Source organism: Rattus norvegicus, chromosome 18 (genome assembly GCF_036323735.1).
Source record: "Rattus norvegicus strain BN/NHsdMcwi chromosome 18, GRCr8, whole genome shotgun sequence".
In the NCBI taxonomy this organism is placed as follows: Eukaryota; Metazoa; Chordata; class Mammalia; order Rodentia; family Muridae; genus Rattus; species Rattus norvegicus.
Genome location: NC_086036.1, coordinates 63,847,795 through 63,865,649, shown reverse-complemented (window position 1 = coordinate 63,865,649; position 17,855 = coordinate 63,847,795). Strand labels below are relative to the sequence as shown.

The window sequence follows — 17,855 nt, the reverse complement described above, 5'->3', positions numbered from 1 at the left end:
AAAGCTGCATATGTCTTTGCTTTTTATAGGTGTGTTTTTAATGCTTCCAAGTAAAACATTTACATCAGCAAGCCCTCGTGTTTGTTTGTGTCTCAGAGCAGACAAGGAATGGCCTACTGCCAATGTTTTCAGGGTCACTATTCTGACCCTCCCCTCACCTGGAAGCAGAGGTTTTTAAAGAGAGGTTCATAGCCAGGTGGTGCACACATCTTTAATCCCAGCACTCAAGAGGCAGAAGCAGACCTGTGAGGGGTTCGAGGCCAGCCTGCTCAATAGAATGAGTTCTAGAACAGCTAGGGCTACACAGAGAAACCCTGTCTCAAAAAACAAAACAAAACAAAAAGATTCATTTGTGATCACAAGATTATACTAACTCCTTTATGGATTTTTTCTTTCTTTTTTTCAGTTGTTCAGATTACTAATATTTCAGCAATAGTACTGCCAAAGTCAGGTATTTCATCCAGGCATAACTAAAATGCCCACTGTTGTAAGTCTAAGATATTGTTAGTGCAAAGAGCTCCAATATAGATGGCCAGAAACAGATGTCAACCAAGGCCTGTCCATTTAACAGAGGTGGGATATCCCTTTATTCCTATTTTTGGCTCAGCCGATGGAAGGTATCCAAGAAGATACTTTGTGAACCGAAACCAAGGTGGGAAACACTTATTTACTATTTTCTTTATTGCTGGGTTATATTAAATTCACTTAAATTTAACTGGAGGGTTGGTTATCGACTACTTGCTGTGAGCTTTACTGTCTTAAGGAAACCATGAATCACAAGTATAACTACAACAGATTCTTCAGTCGAGAATGTAAAACAAATTAATTCCCATGCTACAGTCTCCCTGGAGCAATTTTCTTTGGGGAAGTTGACAGTGATGGCTGGTCAGTTACCTGATGGCTTGTAGCTCTGCGTGAAATTTTATTTTAAAAAAAAAACTCAAATTAATGAACTCAAACTAGTTAACAGATCTACTAGATTCCATCTCTTGGTCTCTTTTGGTACCATGTTTCAAAGAGGCTGTTCTGTATTTCAACAATGCTAACAGCATTTCTTCAACTGCACATCCCTGACTTCTCCCTACAGCAGTCAAGGTCCTTGAAAGATATGCAAGTAAAATGTAGAAAATGGTGGCAATTCAGACCCCAGAAGAAGGAAGAAAAACTGTTTCTTACACATCTGTTTGAGCCTAGACAAACCTCAGACACCTAGTGTCAAGAAGGAATCTCTCCCAAGCGCTGTCGTACAAGTCAGCTGAGCATCAGCAAACAGGACACAAATAAAGACCACACAAAAACAAGTAAGTCACTCGACTGGAAAGCCTGCATAGAAACGACTAGCTGACATTCTTCTTGATCTGTCATTTTCTTTATGTATACGATAATTACATCATTTCTCCCTCCAAGCACTTCCATGTACTCCCCTCTCAAATCCATGACCTCCTTTTCTTCATTATTGTTACAGATAGATGGATCGATAGATAGATAGATGATAGATAGATAGATAGATAGATAGATAGATAGATAGATAGATGATAGATAGATAGATAGATAGATAGATGATAGATAGATAGATAGATGATAGATAGATAGATAGATAGATAGATGATAGATAGATAGATAGATGATAGATAGATAGATAGATAGATAGACAGATAGATAGATAGATAGATAGATGATAGATAGATAGATAGATAGATAGATGATAGATAGATAGATAGATGATAGATAGATAGATAGATAGATAGATAGATAGATAGATAGATAGATAGATAGAGTGGGCAGGTGGGTAGGTAGGTAGGTAGGTAGATGGGTGGACTGGTAGGTAGACAGACGGGTAGGTAGACAGACTGGTAGGTAGACAGGTAGGTAGGTAGATAGATAGATAGATAGATAGACAGACAGACAGACAGACAGACTGGTAGGTAGACAGACAGACTGGTAGGTAGACAGACAGACAGGTAGGTAGACAGACTGACAGGTAGGTAGACAGATTGACAGGTAGGTAGACAGATTGACAGGTAGGTAGACAGATTGACAGGTAGGTAGACAGATTGACAGGTAGGTAGACAGATTGGTAGGTAGGTAGACAGATTGGTAGGTAGGTAGACAGATTGGTAGGTAGGTAGACAGATTGGTAGGTAGGTAGACAGATGATTGGTAGGTAGGTAGACAGATGATTGGTAGGTAGGCAGACAGATTGGTAGGTAGGCAGACAGATTGATTAGTAGGTAGGTAGACAGATTGGTAGGTAGGTAGACAGACAGACAGGTAGATAGACAGACAGACAGACAGACAGACAGAGTGGGCAGGTGGGTGGGTAGATAGATAGAGATGGGTGGGTGGGTAGGTAGGTAGGTAGGTAGATGGGTGGACTGGTAGGTAGACAGACTGGTAGGTAGACAGGTAGGTAGGTAGATAGACAGACAGACAGATTGGTAGGTAGGTAGACAGATTGGTAGGTAGGCAGACAGATTGGTAGGTAGGCAGACAGATTGGTAGGCAGGCAGACAGATTGGTAGGCAGGCAGACAGATTGGTAGGTAGGCAGACAGATTGGTAGGTAGGTAGACAGATTGGTAGGTAGGTAGACAGACAGACAGACAGGTAGACAGATTGGTAGGTAGGTAGACAGACAGACAGACAGGTAGACAGATTGGTAGGTAGGTAGACAGACAGACAGGTAGACAGATTGGTAGGTAGGTAGGTAGATAGATAGATAGATGATAGATAGATAGATAGATAGATAGATAGATAGATAGATAGATAGATAGATAGACAGGTAGATAGACAGACAGACAGACAGACAGATAGATAGGCAAATAAAATACAAGCTTGTGTGTGTCTGTTTTACCAGGTGACACATCTAACCGTCTGTTTGTGTTGTTACAATTTACACTGCAGTCCCTTCCATCTCCCTGCCTGTCCTCATCAATCTTGCCTGTATCACCCTCAGCCCACACTCAAGACGTCTTGCATCTGACATCATTAAAATGGTTTCTCTGATGACCTTCACACCTCATGCCTGAAAATGCTGCTACCTCTGGGGAGCCCAGGAACCTTCCTGAACATCCCTTCAGAGCCCTAACATTCTCCCAGGACTGGATAGGATAGCATGGAATTCGAGGACGCCTCCCTAGGAGTCACAACTGTTACCTTAGGGATAGGGAGATGGCTCACTGGGTAAAGCACATGCCACTCGAACACAAATATCCCTAAAACTCATGAGAATCCAAGCGTAGCAGCACATGTCTGCGATTTCAGTGCTCACCCAGGGAGGCAAGGCATGGAGACCGATGGATCCCGGAGAGCCAGTTAGCTGTCTTGTGAGACAAGAGACGCTGCATCACAGTGGAAGGCTATGAACAATATTCCAGGCTGTTCTCTGGTTCACACATGCAAAACCATGGCAGGGGCATTCCCACCCTAACGGCAACGCACAAACACACATACACAGATTTAAAAAAAAACAAGCCAACAACACTATTTTTAGGTTGCTCCCTCTTCCTGCCCTTTCTGTATTGAATCCAAAAAAGAATTTAGCAAACTATTTCCGTGTGGAAGAATTTGTGATAATTACGCAGCTCTGCGGTGACGCTTTTTGAAAGAAGGGGTGCCCTGTGAACACCGCCACCGGGACTTTAGGAGGTCATTCTCCTTGAAGGGCACGCTCGCCCAGCAAATGCCCTCACAGATGCAACCAAGTGGGATTCTGCCGAGACTGCTGAGACACAGTCTGTTACAACTGGCGCCCAATGCCACGAGCAAGCGCTAAGAACCTGACCCTGGCAAAGCACAATTTCACACTCCAGTGCTGCCCATCTGGGTGATACCAAGTGGAGAGGCAGGGGGGCAGGAAGGAGGCAGAGAAGGGAGTACCGGAGCATGATGCCGTGCGCTGCGCATAAAGAGACCCTGCTGCAGGAACGACTTCACCCACACAGACAGACCAAACCCACGAAACCCCGAGCCGTCAAACTGCTGCCGCTGAACATCCCATAAAAAGCAGTTCTATTTCTAACCACCCGCGCCGTGCAAAGCGACGAGCGACGCTGAGCGACCGAGAAGCTCTGAAAAGTCTTACTTTATACTCTTTCCCCACACCCACACCCAAACCTCCCCCAGGAAAATTTTAGGTGGAAAATTTGCTAGCTTTTTTTTTTTTCCCCGAAGTTTGACAATACTGCGATCAACTGACGAAGCCGCGGGTGCGCTCGAGTGTAGGAGAAATTTGCTAAAGGCGTTTTCCTGTTACGACTGTGGTCGTCTGTTTGATGAAGGAGAAGAAAAAAGAAAGCCATTTGGTAATAGGAGGGCAGAGGACTGAAGAGACAATTCCGTTAGGAAGTGCCTGCCTCGGAGCATGGAGACCTAAGTTCAATCCTTAGAGCCACGTAAAAATTCTAAATTAAAATGTTTCAAAGGTGTCTGTGGTGGCACACACTTATAATCCCAGGGTAAAGAGACAGAAACAGTCGGGTCCCTGGGACTTGGTGGCCAGCCAACCTCTCCTATGTGGCCAGTTCCAGTCCAGTGAGAGACCATGTCTCCAAAGGAAAGGTAGGTCGGGACTGAAGGACACTCAAAGTTGCTCTCTGCCCTCCACAAACTCAAACACCTACAGGACAAAATAATGGATGGCAAATGAAGCAGACAGAGAAATCCCAAGGTCTCCAGGCACGGACAGAAGGGCTAGCTAGTGCTATGTCTCTCCCCTGTGTGTTTCCCAGCTTTTCAAGGATACCCCCCCCCCGCAGTGTTCCTAACACCTGTGCCCTGTTTCTGCTTCTCCCAGGGACATTCTTAACCCAAAGTCAGAGAATGGGGGACCGGATAGGGAGAAGGGGTCCTATAGCCTTCTGACTGTTCACAGTCACACAGAGACAAGGTGGCTATAGGGATGGGCAGGCAAGAGGGTGGAGTTGCCAGACGAAAGGAGATCCTGAATGGAGCTCTGAGAGAATTCAAGAGTCCTCTGAGAACACAGGAAGACAGTGAAGGGGTCGCCCCAGGCCTCCTACTTCTGGTACCTTTACTTTCACCTCCAAAATAACCAACTTGAAGGCTAACCCATCACTGCTGAGCTTCGTGAAGACAGGGAATCAGGGCAGCCTCCACAGGGCTCTAAGTGGAAGGGAGAGTCTCAGGCTCTCATTACAGCCGAGCCCTAATTGTTCTTACTTGGTCCCACTTTCACAATTCCATCAGTTCCCTTGTGCACCACAGAGATCGTTTTGTACGGACACCTCACTTAATTTAGCAGGCACAGGCAATGGAACACAAATGCTTTGGCCTTCGATCTTGATACTTTTGGTTTTTCTTTGGACATGATCGCAGAAAGCTCAGGTCAGAGAAGCACAGTATCGAATAGAGGTGTTAGTTAATTGCTGAGTCTTTCCCAAAGTGTCTCCCAGTCCTCACCATGGAGCAAGGAACCTGGATTTCACGATTTAATTAATGATTTCCTCTCAGCAGCCCCGCGCTTCACCCATGTCCTAACACCAGGCTGTAGCAAGATGCCTCATCCAGGGTTTTAGGAGAACTGCTCGGTCCTGAGGGAAGACAGACAGCACTCCTGTCTGCTTGCTGCCAGTTCCCACAGATGTAAGATCCATGACTGACAGCTGGCTAACACCAGGATAGCCAGTGACAACTGACATTTTACTGACCGTTTAATGGGTATCACTGCTGAATTAGCCATTTCAAAGATAATTCCACAAGATAAATTGCCCATAAGATAAGGAAAACCGAGACTCCAGGTGACAACTTGCCCAGGATATAAAATGAAGAGACAGGGCAGGGCTGGAAGCCAAGCCAAAGGTTCTACAAGGGCAACATTAGCAAGGTGCACGCGCCTTCGGAGTCTCCAAGAGACTGAATCTTTAGAATACTTAATAAGAAGCACAGAGACTCAGTCAACCCCACCTTCAAAGTCCAACTAAATCCACTGCACCCAAAGACAGACGTGGTGTCCTCAAGGCAGGACCCTCCCTCCCAGAGAAGCAAGACACCTGTCTAAAGCGCTCACCACTTAGGAATGTCTCACAGTCCAGCTGTGAGCTTTACAAGTAACAGAGCAAGGATAAATTCCAGGACAGCCAGCTGTAAGAGCCTATTTTAAAGTGTGAAAGTCCTGACAGCACCTCAGAATCAAACGTCTGTGCTTGAGAGCGCCCAGGAATGCTGGAGCAGCATACAGTTGTGCGGCGAGCGCGGGCCGTTCTTCCATGGCTCCCGTTGGCGGGGAAGGAACACAGTTTCGTATTTAACCTAAAAGCCACATACGGTACTGTAGTCAAGAGAAAAGTTTTCCATTACCAATTTTAAAGCTGCTTAAAATAGTTGACAGAATGAGGTAATCCCATATAAGGAGAGGAATCGGATACTTATGTAATTTTCAAGAATTATTGCTACTTTTACCAAAATTTTGTAAATCAAATTTCACAGTCCTTTGGGGGCATAATTCAGTGGTATGTTCCCTTGCTTAGAAAACTCCACGGAGACAATTTTAGGCTTGGAGGGGTGAACTTAAGGAGAATGCACATAAAATAAAGACTGGTAGACTGCACTCACGGTTGCACGGGCCTTGGGAGAAGACTTCCTCCTACTTTAAGCTGGCAGTAAGTATGCCAAATTACCATAGGAAAAACACGAGTATTCATTAAGTCAGCAAAAACAAGAGATTCTCCAGCACCATGTTGTTCTTCCATCCGGTTAAGAGAGAGGTCACACACGTATATGTCAGCAGCACAAACGTCCATGAACTCCTACAAACACTTGCCATCTACCCTGTGAGTCAACTCGCTCAGGAAGGAACTATTTATAAACTGAACTCAACTCTCCAGAGAGAGGAACTGGCCCCACACTGAAGCAGAATGGAGTCTGCTGTACAATATGTGATGTTTAGCGTTACGAGTTAGGGAGGCTCGAAACTGAGAAAAGTCCATAAACTGAGGGATCTGTGTAAATGAGTGATTCACACTGCGAATTAGAAGCCTCACTGAATCCCAACACATTTTTTTTTTAGAGCCCAGGGAGGTCTTCATCAATTAATGACATTTAACACAAGTTTGATTGAGTTGGGTTAGCCTACCAGATGCTGTTCTAGACGAGTCACACAAGCAAGCCATCGAGAGAGAGGATCTAATAAAAGAGCCCAGGGTCTCTCCTGGACCTTAGAGAGCTAGTGAGGAACTTATTTTAAGTAATGAGCCTACCTTCTAGCAAATAAAAAAAAAAAAAGACAGGAGGGGAGGAGAGAAGGAGGGAGGGAAAGAGAGAGGGAATACTCTGAAACTTTGTAGAACACTATAGAACTCCTTACCTTTTTGAAAATTATCAAATGTCTTCGTTTGATGCCAGGAAACATCAAATGAAGACAGTCAACTAGGCAGGAACAGAGTCAATAAAATCACTGAAGAGTCAACATAACAGAGGTACCGGGGCACCCTTGGGTGAAGAGTAAACAGCAGACAAGCAGAGCCTAGGAGCAGAGCCTTGTATCCTCTAACACCAACTGACTGACTGACTGACTGATGCCCCCAGGACTAGCCCTATCTATCTAGCTTTACCTTAAAGGATATCCGAGCTACCAAAACATATATCTACTGTCTACATTTTACCTCCATGTACACAAGTTTCAGTCACTTAGACACACAGATAGAAAACAAAGGAGACATAGGGCAGCCAACCACCTCAGATGGACCAGCATCAAACTCTGCTTCATAAACATGAGCAAGAACTGAGCTCACCTCTGAACCAGGCAAAGCCTGGGATCTGTTCTTAAAAACAGTCCAACAGGAGACTGGGGTCTGGTGCTGCCAACGTAGAGCCACGCATGCTGGAAGAAACAGAGAGGATGGTGAGTTGATTCTTGATTTATCTCAGTTCAACCCAAGTTCCAAAAAAATATGTTAAGAGCTGTCACAATAAAAGGCACAAACATCAAAATAAATAAAATGAAAATGCAAACATAAACATTAAGTATTACATGGTGGGGAAAAAGAGGGATTCATAGCCAAAAATCTGGAAAGAAGGACATGACTAAATTGGGATCTTTTCTAGGAGTCATTGAGGGCAGTAAGTTCTCATCCCTACATCAAAACACACGCTCACTCCTCCAGTGACAGGAACTTTGCCTTCAATGAGTCACAAATAATGAACAGTACCTTGATGGACTGCTTTCTTTTTTATTATTTAAATTATTTTATTTATTTACATTCCAGCCATTGTCCCCTCTCAATCCCCCCATCCCACAGTTCCTCATCCTATTCCCCCTCCTCCTTGCCTCCAAGATGGTGTTCCCCCACACACCAGGCCTCCCATTTCCCTGGGACCTCAAATCTCTCAAGGATTAAGCGCATCTTCTCCCACTAAGACCAGACCAGGAAGACCTGAGCTATATTTGTACCTGGTGCCTCTGGCTCCTGGTCAGTAGCTCAGTCTCTGGGAGCTCCCAGGAGTCCAGGTTAGTTGAGAATGATGGTCTTCCTATGGGGTCGCCCTCCCCTTCAGCTTCTTCAATCTTTCCCCTAATTCAACCATCGGAATCCCTGACTTCAATCCAATCACTGGGAGTAAGTATCCACCTGCATCTGTCTCAGTGAGCTGCTAGTACGGTCTCTCATAGCACGGCCATGTCAGACTCCCTTCTGTGTCTTTGGTCACTGCAGACCTCCTGGGAGGCACACAGGCTGTAGAATGTGAGCCACTGATCTAGCCTTGGTGGGGAAATGGACTAGAAGGAAGGCGTACTGTGATACGTGAGTTTGTCTGTGTTGTTGTTGTTGTCGTTGTCTATATGAGTCCGTGAATGCAGGCACAAGGGTGCCATGGTGCAGATGTAGAGGTCAGATGACAACCTCCATTGTGGGATACAGGAACAAAACTCAGGCTCTCAGACTGATGAAGCATCAAGTCCTGTAGGTGACTCTCTCTCTCTCTCTCTCTCTCTCTCTCTCTCTCTCTCTCTCTCTCTCCCTCCCTCTCTCTCTCTCTCTCTCTCTCTCTCTCTCTCTCTCTCTCTCTCTCTCTGAAACAGGGTCCCCTTTTATACCCTAGGGCTGGCCTCTGACTTGAGACAATCCTTCTGTTTTAGCCTTCTGTGTAGCCAGATGAAAAGTCCATTTTCCTTCCTAACAATCCAAATTACCTCCAGATAGCTCAGCCAACCTAATATTCCACAGGAGGAGGAGGAAAGCCCGAGCGCACCTCATCCCTCCTTGGAAATAGACATCTAATCCTGTGTAGCAGTGGTCGTACCCACAGAGCCGCCTGTCTTTCTGCGTCCTCCATCCTGGAAGTAAAGCATCTTTAGCTTCAGGGGCTGCCTGGTTCCCTCCATCTACCATCAACACCTTCATCCCAACTTAGCAAGCGCACCCTGGGTGATCTCATGCTAGGTGGGATCACTGTGCCCCGTTCAGTGACTCCCTGCCTTATGAATGGTCTCTTTACCATTTCAGGTAAATCTCTGCCTCTGAGAAAATGGGTGCTTCATAACACCCAGCTTGCCAGTACCTAGGATACACTCTGTCCAAGGTAGAAGAAGCAGCCATCTGTGACATTTGTGTGCCACGCTGCACTCTGCGAGAGATTTGTCCCTCAAATCGTGTTCCTACCATATGTCACTCCCCAGTGTTCAACCAGTACAAAGGTATCCGGATAAAAAGTGACTGATGAAGAACACTGAGAACTCCTGGGGAATCTCCTCCAAATACAGAAGCTAACCCCTCCCTGCTATTATCTATCTCCTTCCTATTGGAGATGTACAGAATCGAGAGCAGGCTGCTGAGGCCTCAGTCCTGGCACCTTACGTAAGGTTCCTAAATTGTAACTGAAGAGTGGGAGGCTCCCTCGATGAGGGACTGGGGCCACATGGGAAAACCTGAGGGGCCTCTGGGACCTGAGGACAGTCCTAGCTGACAGCAAGCAAAGGAACGGTGACAGCAATCCTACAGTTGGAAGAGATTTAATTCTGTCAACCATCCACAAGCTTAAAAAGAAGACTCTTCTCCATGCAAAGCACAGCCTTCCTCACATCTTAACTCCAGCCCTAGGAGAACTGAGCAGAGCACGAGACACCTCAGCCATAGAAACTGAGAGAGAATAAATGAGTGTGCTGGTTTAAAACGCCAAGCTTATTTTTAAAAAAAGACTATTTTATGCGGAAATATAAAACGAATACATTTTACAACATAGATATATGGAATATGTATTTATATATTAAATGCATGTGTAAACTCCATTGATGAGGATACAGCAACTATGAGTGATTTTTCTCACTCAACTATGACCACCCTATAGGAAGGAACTACATTGCCAGCATCCTGAACTCATAAGAAGTCTCTAACTTACTGTTTGCATGTGTGGCTGCATATGTAATGACTATGTTGAGTGTGTTGTGGGCAGGTATTTGCATATTGAAGCCAAAGAACAACCTTGGGTGTCATACTCAAAAAGTGAGGATCCTCTTGTCTCTGCTTCCCCAGCATTGGACTCAAGAGGCAGCAGCTAGCTGCCGTACTCAGGATTTTTGTGAGGATCTTGAGACTCAGACGCAAGTCTTCGTGCTTGTGAGGCACTTGACAAGCTTAGCCATCCCCTCGGGGCTCGTTTTTTTTAATTTCAACAATTACGACTAGTCGACTTCTACATAACGTGGTAAGGCCATAGCAGCACCTGAATCCGTTCAATCCTGCAGAGCAGGGTTCAAAGATTCAAGTTCAATTTCAAAATAGGCTAAAAGGTATTTAGCCTCACAGTTTTTGCCCATGAACCTGAGTCAGTGCTTAGGAATGTCTCTCAGGAAGTGGCCAAGATTAAAGTGTGGAGAGAAGCAGTAGATGTGCTGGGAAGGCTGGACTTCCGGGGTAGGATGCATTACATGTAAATAAAAGTGATAGAAGGTGCCAGACGAGTGAAGGGGACCCAGAGTTCGGGACCACACAAAGGCTCACAAAACACAGCAAGGGCGGTAGGAACAGAGAGCAGGCCATCGATGAACTAAAGTAGGAAACATAGAAACCCACAACAAAAATCACAGATGAGAAGTGGATCAGACTTGACCCTGGGGTAGCCTGTCCAGGTACATGGGGACCTGCAACACACATCAGCGGCTGTGAGAATAGGCAGCTGGATCTGAATCCTTTCTGAACACTGCAACTGTCTCCATGCAAAGAAGGTTAACTTGGAAAGAAAACGGGTAAAGAAAGGAAGTGAGGTAGAAAAGGAGAAAGGAAAGGAAATCTCGATAAACTGACTTTAGATGCAAAAGTGTCAGTGCAGAAACATGACCAGCACACAGAAAAAAGTGCAGTGTGTCTTCTTCAAACCTTGATGCTTCCAGAGTCATGATCCCCAATGAGAGCAACTCAGAAGAACTGCCGGACAAAGAATTCAAAGGAAGGATTACAGATAGGTTCAGACAACTCAGAGAAAGCAGGAATGTACCCCAAGAGCACAAAAATGAACGGATGAATGGAATAAAGACATAGATTCAAAATATGAGAGTAGAATTCAATAAAGAGAGAGTTGCTAAAGCAAAGCCAAAGGAAAAGATGGTGGGATTGCAATGCGAGCCTCTTGTCAGCCAATACGGCTCAGTGGACAGCCTCGCCCTCAGGACTCACTGATCGTGTGGCGAATAGAGCATCAGGGCTTGAAGGTGACGTGAAAGAATTAGGTCATTAGTTCAAGGTAAATTTTTAAATGTGTACATGAACAGAATATGAGAGGGTTTGGGACACCATGAAACCACAACCTAAGAATTGTGGACATACAAGGAGGAGGCGTCCATTCCAAAAGTATAGAAACTGCTTTCAATAAAGCCTAAGAAAAAATCTCTCAAATCTAAAGAAAGAGAGGTCTGTCTGGGGGATGAAGAAGTGGGGACAGCCACTGGAGACCAGACACCAGAGAGAGAGAGAGAAACGTGTCTCCCAGACACCAGAGAGAGAGCACTGAAATGTGCGGCGAAGGGGAGAGATCCTGTAGAGACCGCCTACAGTAGAAAGGCACAGCCCAGTTGAGGGACCTGACCATCTCAAAGGTTTTAACCCAGAGATGATACTGTCTAAAGGAAAGACAGAGACCAAAAAAAAAAAAAAAGGGGGGGGAGCAGAGACTGAAGGAAGGGCCATCTGAGGACCACCCTACCTGGGAATCTATCCTATCTGCAGACACCAAACCCAGACACTGTTGCCGACGCCAAGAGGCGCTGCTCCCTGGTGCAGCTGCTCCCTGGGAGGTTCTGCCAGCAACTGACCAATGCAAAGGTGGATGCTTAGAACCAAACATCAGACCGAGCTCGGGTACCCTAGTGAGGTTGTTGGCAGAAAGACTGGAGGAGCAGAGCAGGGTTGCAACCCCATAAGAACAATGTTGGCTGGCCGGACCACCCAGTGTTCCCAGGGACTAGCCTACCAACCAAGGCGTGAACAGGGAAGGATGCATGGCTCCAGATACATATGTAGCAGAGGATGGCCTTGTCTGACTTCCATGGGAGGGGAGGTCCTTGGTCCTGTGGAGGGTTGATGTCCCAGGGTAGAGGGATGCTGGAGCGGTGGGGCAGGAGAGCTTGGGTGGGAAATCACCCTCATAGAAACAAAGGGGAAGGGGAGAGGTTGAATAGGGGGTTTGTGGAGGGATAATCAGAAGTGGTATATCATTTGAGATGTAAGTGAATGGAATGATTAATTTAAAAAAAATAAGAAACATACAGACTATCAAGTAAAAAACGGCCAGAAAAGAAACTCCCTATGCTATATTATAATTAAGCTACCAAAACCTAGACTAAACAAAGGTTGCTGAAAGCCACAAGAGAGAGGGGTGAAGTCACACAGAAAGGCAGAGTAGGGCCATCCAACAGCTGATGACTCAGCAGAAACTTTGAAAGCCAGAAGAGCACCAACCTACCCAGACAGTTACACTTGATTATCTATCACGATCGAAGGAGAAACAAAAACTTTCCACAACAAAAATAAACGAAAGGAATTTATGAGCGCTAATCCACAGAGACATTTGGAAGGATTCTGGACTGAAGAGGGTAAACATTCCCAAAAGGCCACAAAGAGAAAAGACCAGGACAGTTGGTCAAAAGAAGTTTAAGAAAACACCGCGAAAGCCACAAAACGACGAGAATCAATCAGGTCTTTTTAGATAATAACTCTGACTATTAATGGCTTCAATTCCCCCGACATAAAGGCCTAGACTAGCAGAGTGGATTGAAAATAGGATTCATCTTTTTGCTGCTTCCAAGTAGTGCTGCTTACTCTCAAAGACGGACATAGCCTATGGGTAAGAATTTAGGACACGGGGTTGGGGATTAAGTTCAGTGGTAGAGCGCTTGCCTAGCAAGCGCAAGGCCCTGGGTTCGGTCCCCAGCTCCGAAAAAAAGAAAAAGAAAAAAAAAAAAAGAACTAGGAAATGAGCACATGTTGCTATTGACAATACCATGTAGCTATTGGCAGCTCTCTGACAAAATGGACTTTAAATCGAAATTAGTCAGAATAGATAAGGAAGGCCATTTCCTGCTTACCAGAAGATCTATCAAGAAGATACCAAAATTCTAAACAAGTATATCCCGAAATGCAGGTACACTCAATTTCACAAAGTAAATACTACCAGATGTAAAGTTACAGGTTAACACCCCCAACCCCAGCAAAGTAACAGTGGGTGACTTCAACATAACCCTCTCACCAACAGGCAGGAAATTTATACTGAGAGGGTTGGGGGGAGCAAGTTAATTAGTATCATAAACTGAATACACCTAATGCATGTCTACAGAACGTTCTGCTAAAAAGAAATTTCTTTTCACATTCTCTCAGCAGCACATGGGACTTTCTCCAAAATAGATCACATATTGGGACACACGGCAAGACTCAACAGCATGGAAAGCCTGGAGTAACACCCTGTGTCCATTCAGACCACAGTGAGATAAAGCCAGATATCAGCAGCCAAGAAAGATGCAGAAACGACACACTAGTAAATGACGAAGAAATCACAGAAGAAATCCAGGAGGAAGTAAAAATTCCTAGAATCGGACGAAAACAGACGGCGAAGGCAATCCCCAGAGGAAAGCTCATAGCACTGACTGTCTTCATCCAAAAACCAGAAAGACCCCAAATAACTGACTTCATGATACAAGAACAAACCCGAACCAAAATCAACTGATGGGAGGAAGTCATTAAGATCACGGCAGAAATTAACGAAATAGAAATGAAAAAAAATGACAGAAAAAAATTAAACAGTTGGTTCTTTGAAAAGATAAAGACTGACAAACCCTTAGCCAAATTTACCAAAACAAAGTGATGTAGGATCCTAACAAAATTAGACATGGCCCAGCACGGCAGACATTATGATACCCATAGAATTAATAAAAATCACAAAGATAAGCCTTAAAAAAAAAAATCTATGTCCCACTAAGCTGGAAAATCTGAAAGAAACAAGATAAATTTATAGATGCGTGTGACCTACCAAAATTAGCCCAAACATAAACAATTTAAACAGACCTATAACCAACAATGAGACTGAAGCAGCAAATAAAAGTTCCCCTAGGGGCTGGAGAGATGGCTCAGAGGCTAAGAGCACTGACTGCTCTTCCAGAGGTCCTGAGTTCAATTCCCAGCAACCACATGGTGGCTCACAACCATCTGTAATGGGATCTGATGCTCTCTTCTGGTACTCTGGCATATATGTAGGCAGAACACTGTAAATAAATCTTTAAAAAAAAAGGGGGGGGGAGGGTTGAGGATTTAGCTCAGCGGTAGAGCGCTTGCCTAGCGAGCGCAAGGCCCTGAGTTCGGTCCCCAGCTCCGGGGGAAAAAAAAAAAAAGTTCCCCTAACTAAAAGCTGTATAGGACCAGATGAATTCAGTACAGAATTTGCTCAGACCTTCAAAGACTGAAATTGACATAACTTAAATTTTTCTATAAAATAGAAAAGGAAACAAAGCTTCAAATTCTCTTAACAAAGCCAATATTACTGACACCAAAACTAGATAAAAATAGTACAAAAATACAAACTGATAGCTCAACCTCCTGATAAACGTGGATTCAAAATTCACACGAAGATATTTTTTAACGGAACTCAAGATCACACCAAAAACGTCATCAGCATGATCAAGCTTGGCTTCACTTCAGAAATGCAGCTATGGTTCAACCTGCATAAATCAATAAATGTGACTCATCGCATGACTGGACTCGTTAGAAATCTCACCATCACCCAATCCTTTGACAAAATCCAACCTCTTCACGATGAAAGTAATGGAGAACCAGGGGTGGCATGATCCCACTTAACACGATGAAGTCTACATACAGCCAATCTATAAAACAATGCTGCCCTAAATGGGGAAAAATTCAAAGCATCCCGCTAACACTAGTGTGTCCACTCCCCTTACTTCTACTCTAAATTCAATGCTTGAAGCCTTAGCTAGAACGATAAGACAAAGGAAATAAAGGGGATACAGATAGGAAAAGGAGTGTCCCCACTTGCAGACAGTAGGATTCTAGACATGCGGAACGACCCCCCCACCAGGAAACCCCTACAGCTGATAAACACATTGAGCGAAGCAGCAGGATACAAACTTAACACATGAAAATCAGTGACCTTTCTGTATGCCAAACATAAACACACTGAAAAAGAACACGGGAAACATTCTTTCATACGAATTCCTTCAGCTGCCCAAGGAATAAAATCCCTGGAAACAAACCTAACCAAGGAACCAAAAGACGCCTGCAATGAAAACTTTAAGATACTGCAAAAAAACAAACTGAGAAAGACAATGAGAGACAGAAAGATCACCCATGTTCATGGATCAGAAAGGACTGATATTGTAAAAAAAAAAAAAAATGGTCATCCTACCAAAAGCAATTTATAAATTCTATGCATCTCAATCTAAGTTCTGGGGCCATTCTTTGTAGTCACAGAAAAAAAATTTTTTGAAATTCACACAGAGACACAAAAGACTAACGCTAGCCAAAGCCATACTGGGAAAAGAGTTCTGTAGGAGATATGACCATACCTGATTTCAACTTACACCACAGAGCCACAGTAACAAACACAGCCGGAGTCTGGCACAAAAACAGATCCACAGACCAGTGGAATAGACAGAGGGCTCAGAAATACCAAAATACACACAGGAGAAAAGACAGCATCTTCAACAAATGGTCCCAGGATATGGGCTATCAACAGGAAAAGAATGAAACCTGGTTCTCACCTTTTCACCCTGCACAAAACTCAACTCCAGCCAACTCAAAAACCTCAATATAAGACATGATACTTTGAAACTACTGGAGGGGAAAGTAGGGAGTGTGCCTCAATCCACAGACACAAGTAAGGACTCTCTGAACAAGATGTTACTGGGAATTTACTGTCTTCAGTGATGCAGCCACGAGTCAGTTAACTCACTCTCCAGTGGATAGCTTCCCATCCATTCCCAATCATGTGACCCTAGTTACACCCAGTGGGTCACCAAGTAAAAACAAAATAAGACATGAGCACAGCATGGAAACTCAATGGGAGAAGTGGAATTCAGTGGGTCCCAGAGGAACATATGAAACTATCAAAGAATAAATCAATTTTTGAAAACATCCTTCGGATGTTTGGATGTTTTAAATATAACCCACAGAGGGACCCGTGGCTCCAGTTATACATGTAGCAGAGGATGGCCTTCTCAGTCACTAATGGGAGTGGAGCCCTTGGTCCTGCGGATGCTTGATGCCCCAGCATAGAGGGATGCTGGAGAGGTAAGGTGGGAATGGGTGGGTGAGTGCGGAGCAGCCCTCTCAAAGGCAAAGGGGATGGGGTGGGGGTTTGCAGAGGGGAGACTGGGAAAGAAACAACATCTGAAATTTAAATATACATACATACATACATACATACATACATACATACATACATACAAACATAAATGAGAATCATATCCCAGGAGGCCACGGTTTTGTCGGATATCGTCTCTGGCATTTTATCATCAAAAAGCACAAGTTAAAAACAGAAAATTGCTTAAGTCTAAAGTAAGACCTCATGGTTCATTTTCAATTTTCCATTAGTATCAGTAATTCTTTAATTCCCAACTAAAACAACAAAATCCAATGAGAGTCAATGATCTGTTTATAATTCTAAACCAAGATTCTGATACAACCTTCTAAAAAACCCATTACTATCTTTTAACAATAGACCATTTTTAAATGTTTTAATTAAGGTTTTTGTTTCAATTCTGTTTAAAAGTTGTGTTGAGAAGATCAGTGAACAGGGCTATTTCCTGCCAAGCTGCACAACCTAAGTTTAGCCCCCAGAGCCCAAACGTGTCAAGGGAGAACCAACTCCCACCAGTTATCTTCTGATTTACACACATACTCACGCTGTGGTACGCGCCTACCCGCACTCATACATACACCACATAGATAAGAGTTTTAATTTAGAAACAAAAAAGTTGGATGCAGGGCCAGCAAGATGGCGCAGAGGGTAAAGGCGCTTACCACGCAAGCCTGACAACCTGAATTAAATATCTAAGACCTACGATGGGAGAAAGAAATCTTTTGTAATGGAAGGATCGATTCCCAAACACTGCATCGTACGTAAACACCACATAAAAACCATGGCACGTGCACACCTTCGCCCACACAGAAATAATAAACGTTGAACTTGAATACTTTCAGTGCTCATTACCCTCAAACAAAATGTTATGCTTTTTTACTGTGAAGAAGTAACCATTACTAAAGTTCTATCTGTTGTAGATTTTTGAAAGGGGTTGATTTTAACATAGTCCAACTGCTTCAAAGAGTGAAAAAATTCGAACTTCATTCATTACAGAAATGTACCGCAATCTCAAAAACTCTACTCAGGAACTGATTACAT

The 17,855-nt window shown here is 44.1% G+C and overlaps 1 protein-coding gene across 15 annotated transcripts in view; it reads right to left on the bottom strand.

Moving 5' to 3' along the window:
- Window positions 1–17,855, bottom strand: part of Ldlrad4 (low density lipoprotein receptor class A domain containing 4) — a 329,078-nt gene that overhangs the window by 252,517 nt on the left and 58,706 nt on the right. For 6 of the 15 annotated variants that reach the window (XM_039097102.2, XM_039097100.2, XM_063277574.1 and 3 more), the window contains exon 2: window positions 7,751–7,839. The exons of 4 other annotated variants lie outside the window; for them this stretch is intronic. The gene's annotated coding sequence lies outside the window, so the exon portion shown is untranslated. Of the gene's footprint in view, window positions 1–6,142; window positions 6,270–6,572; window positions 7,675–7,750; window positions 7,840–17,855 lie in introns of those variants that run through there. 5 more of the 15 variants (XM_039097106.2, XM_039097104.2, XM_039097105.2 and 2 more) reach the window with 2 other exon arrangements.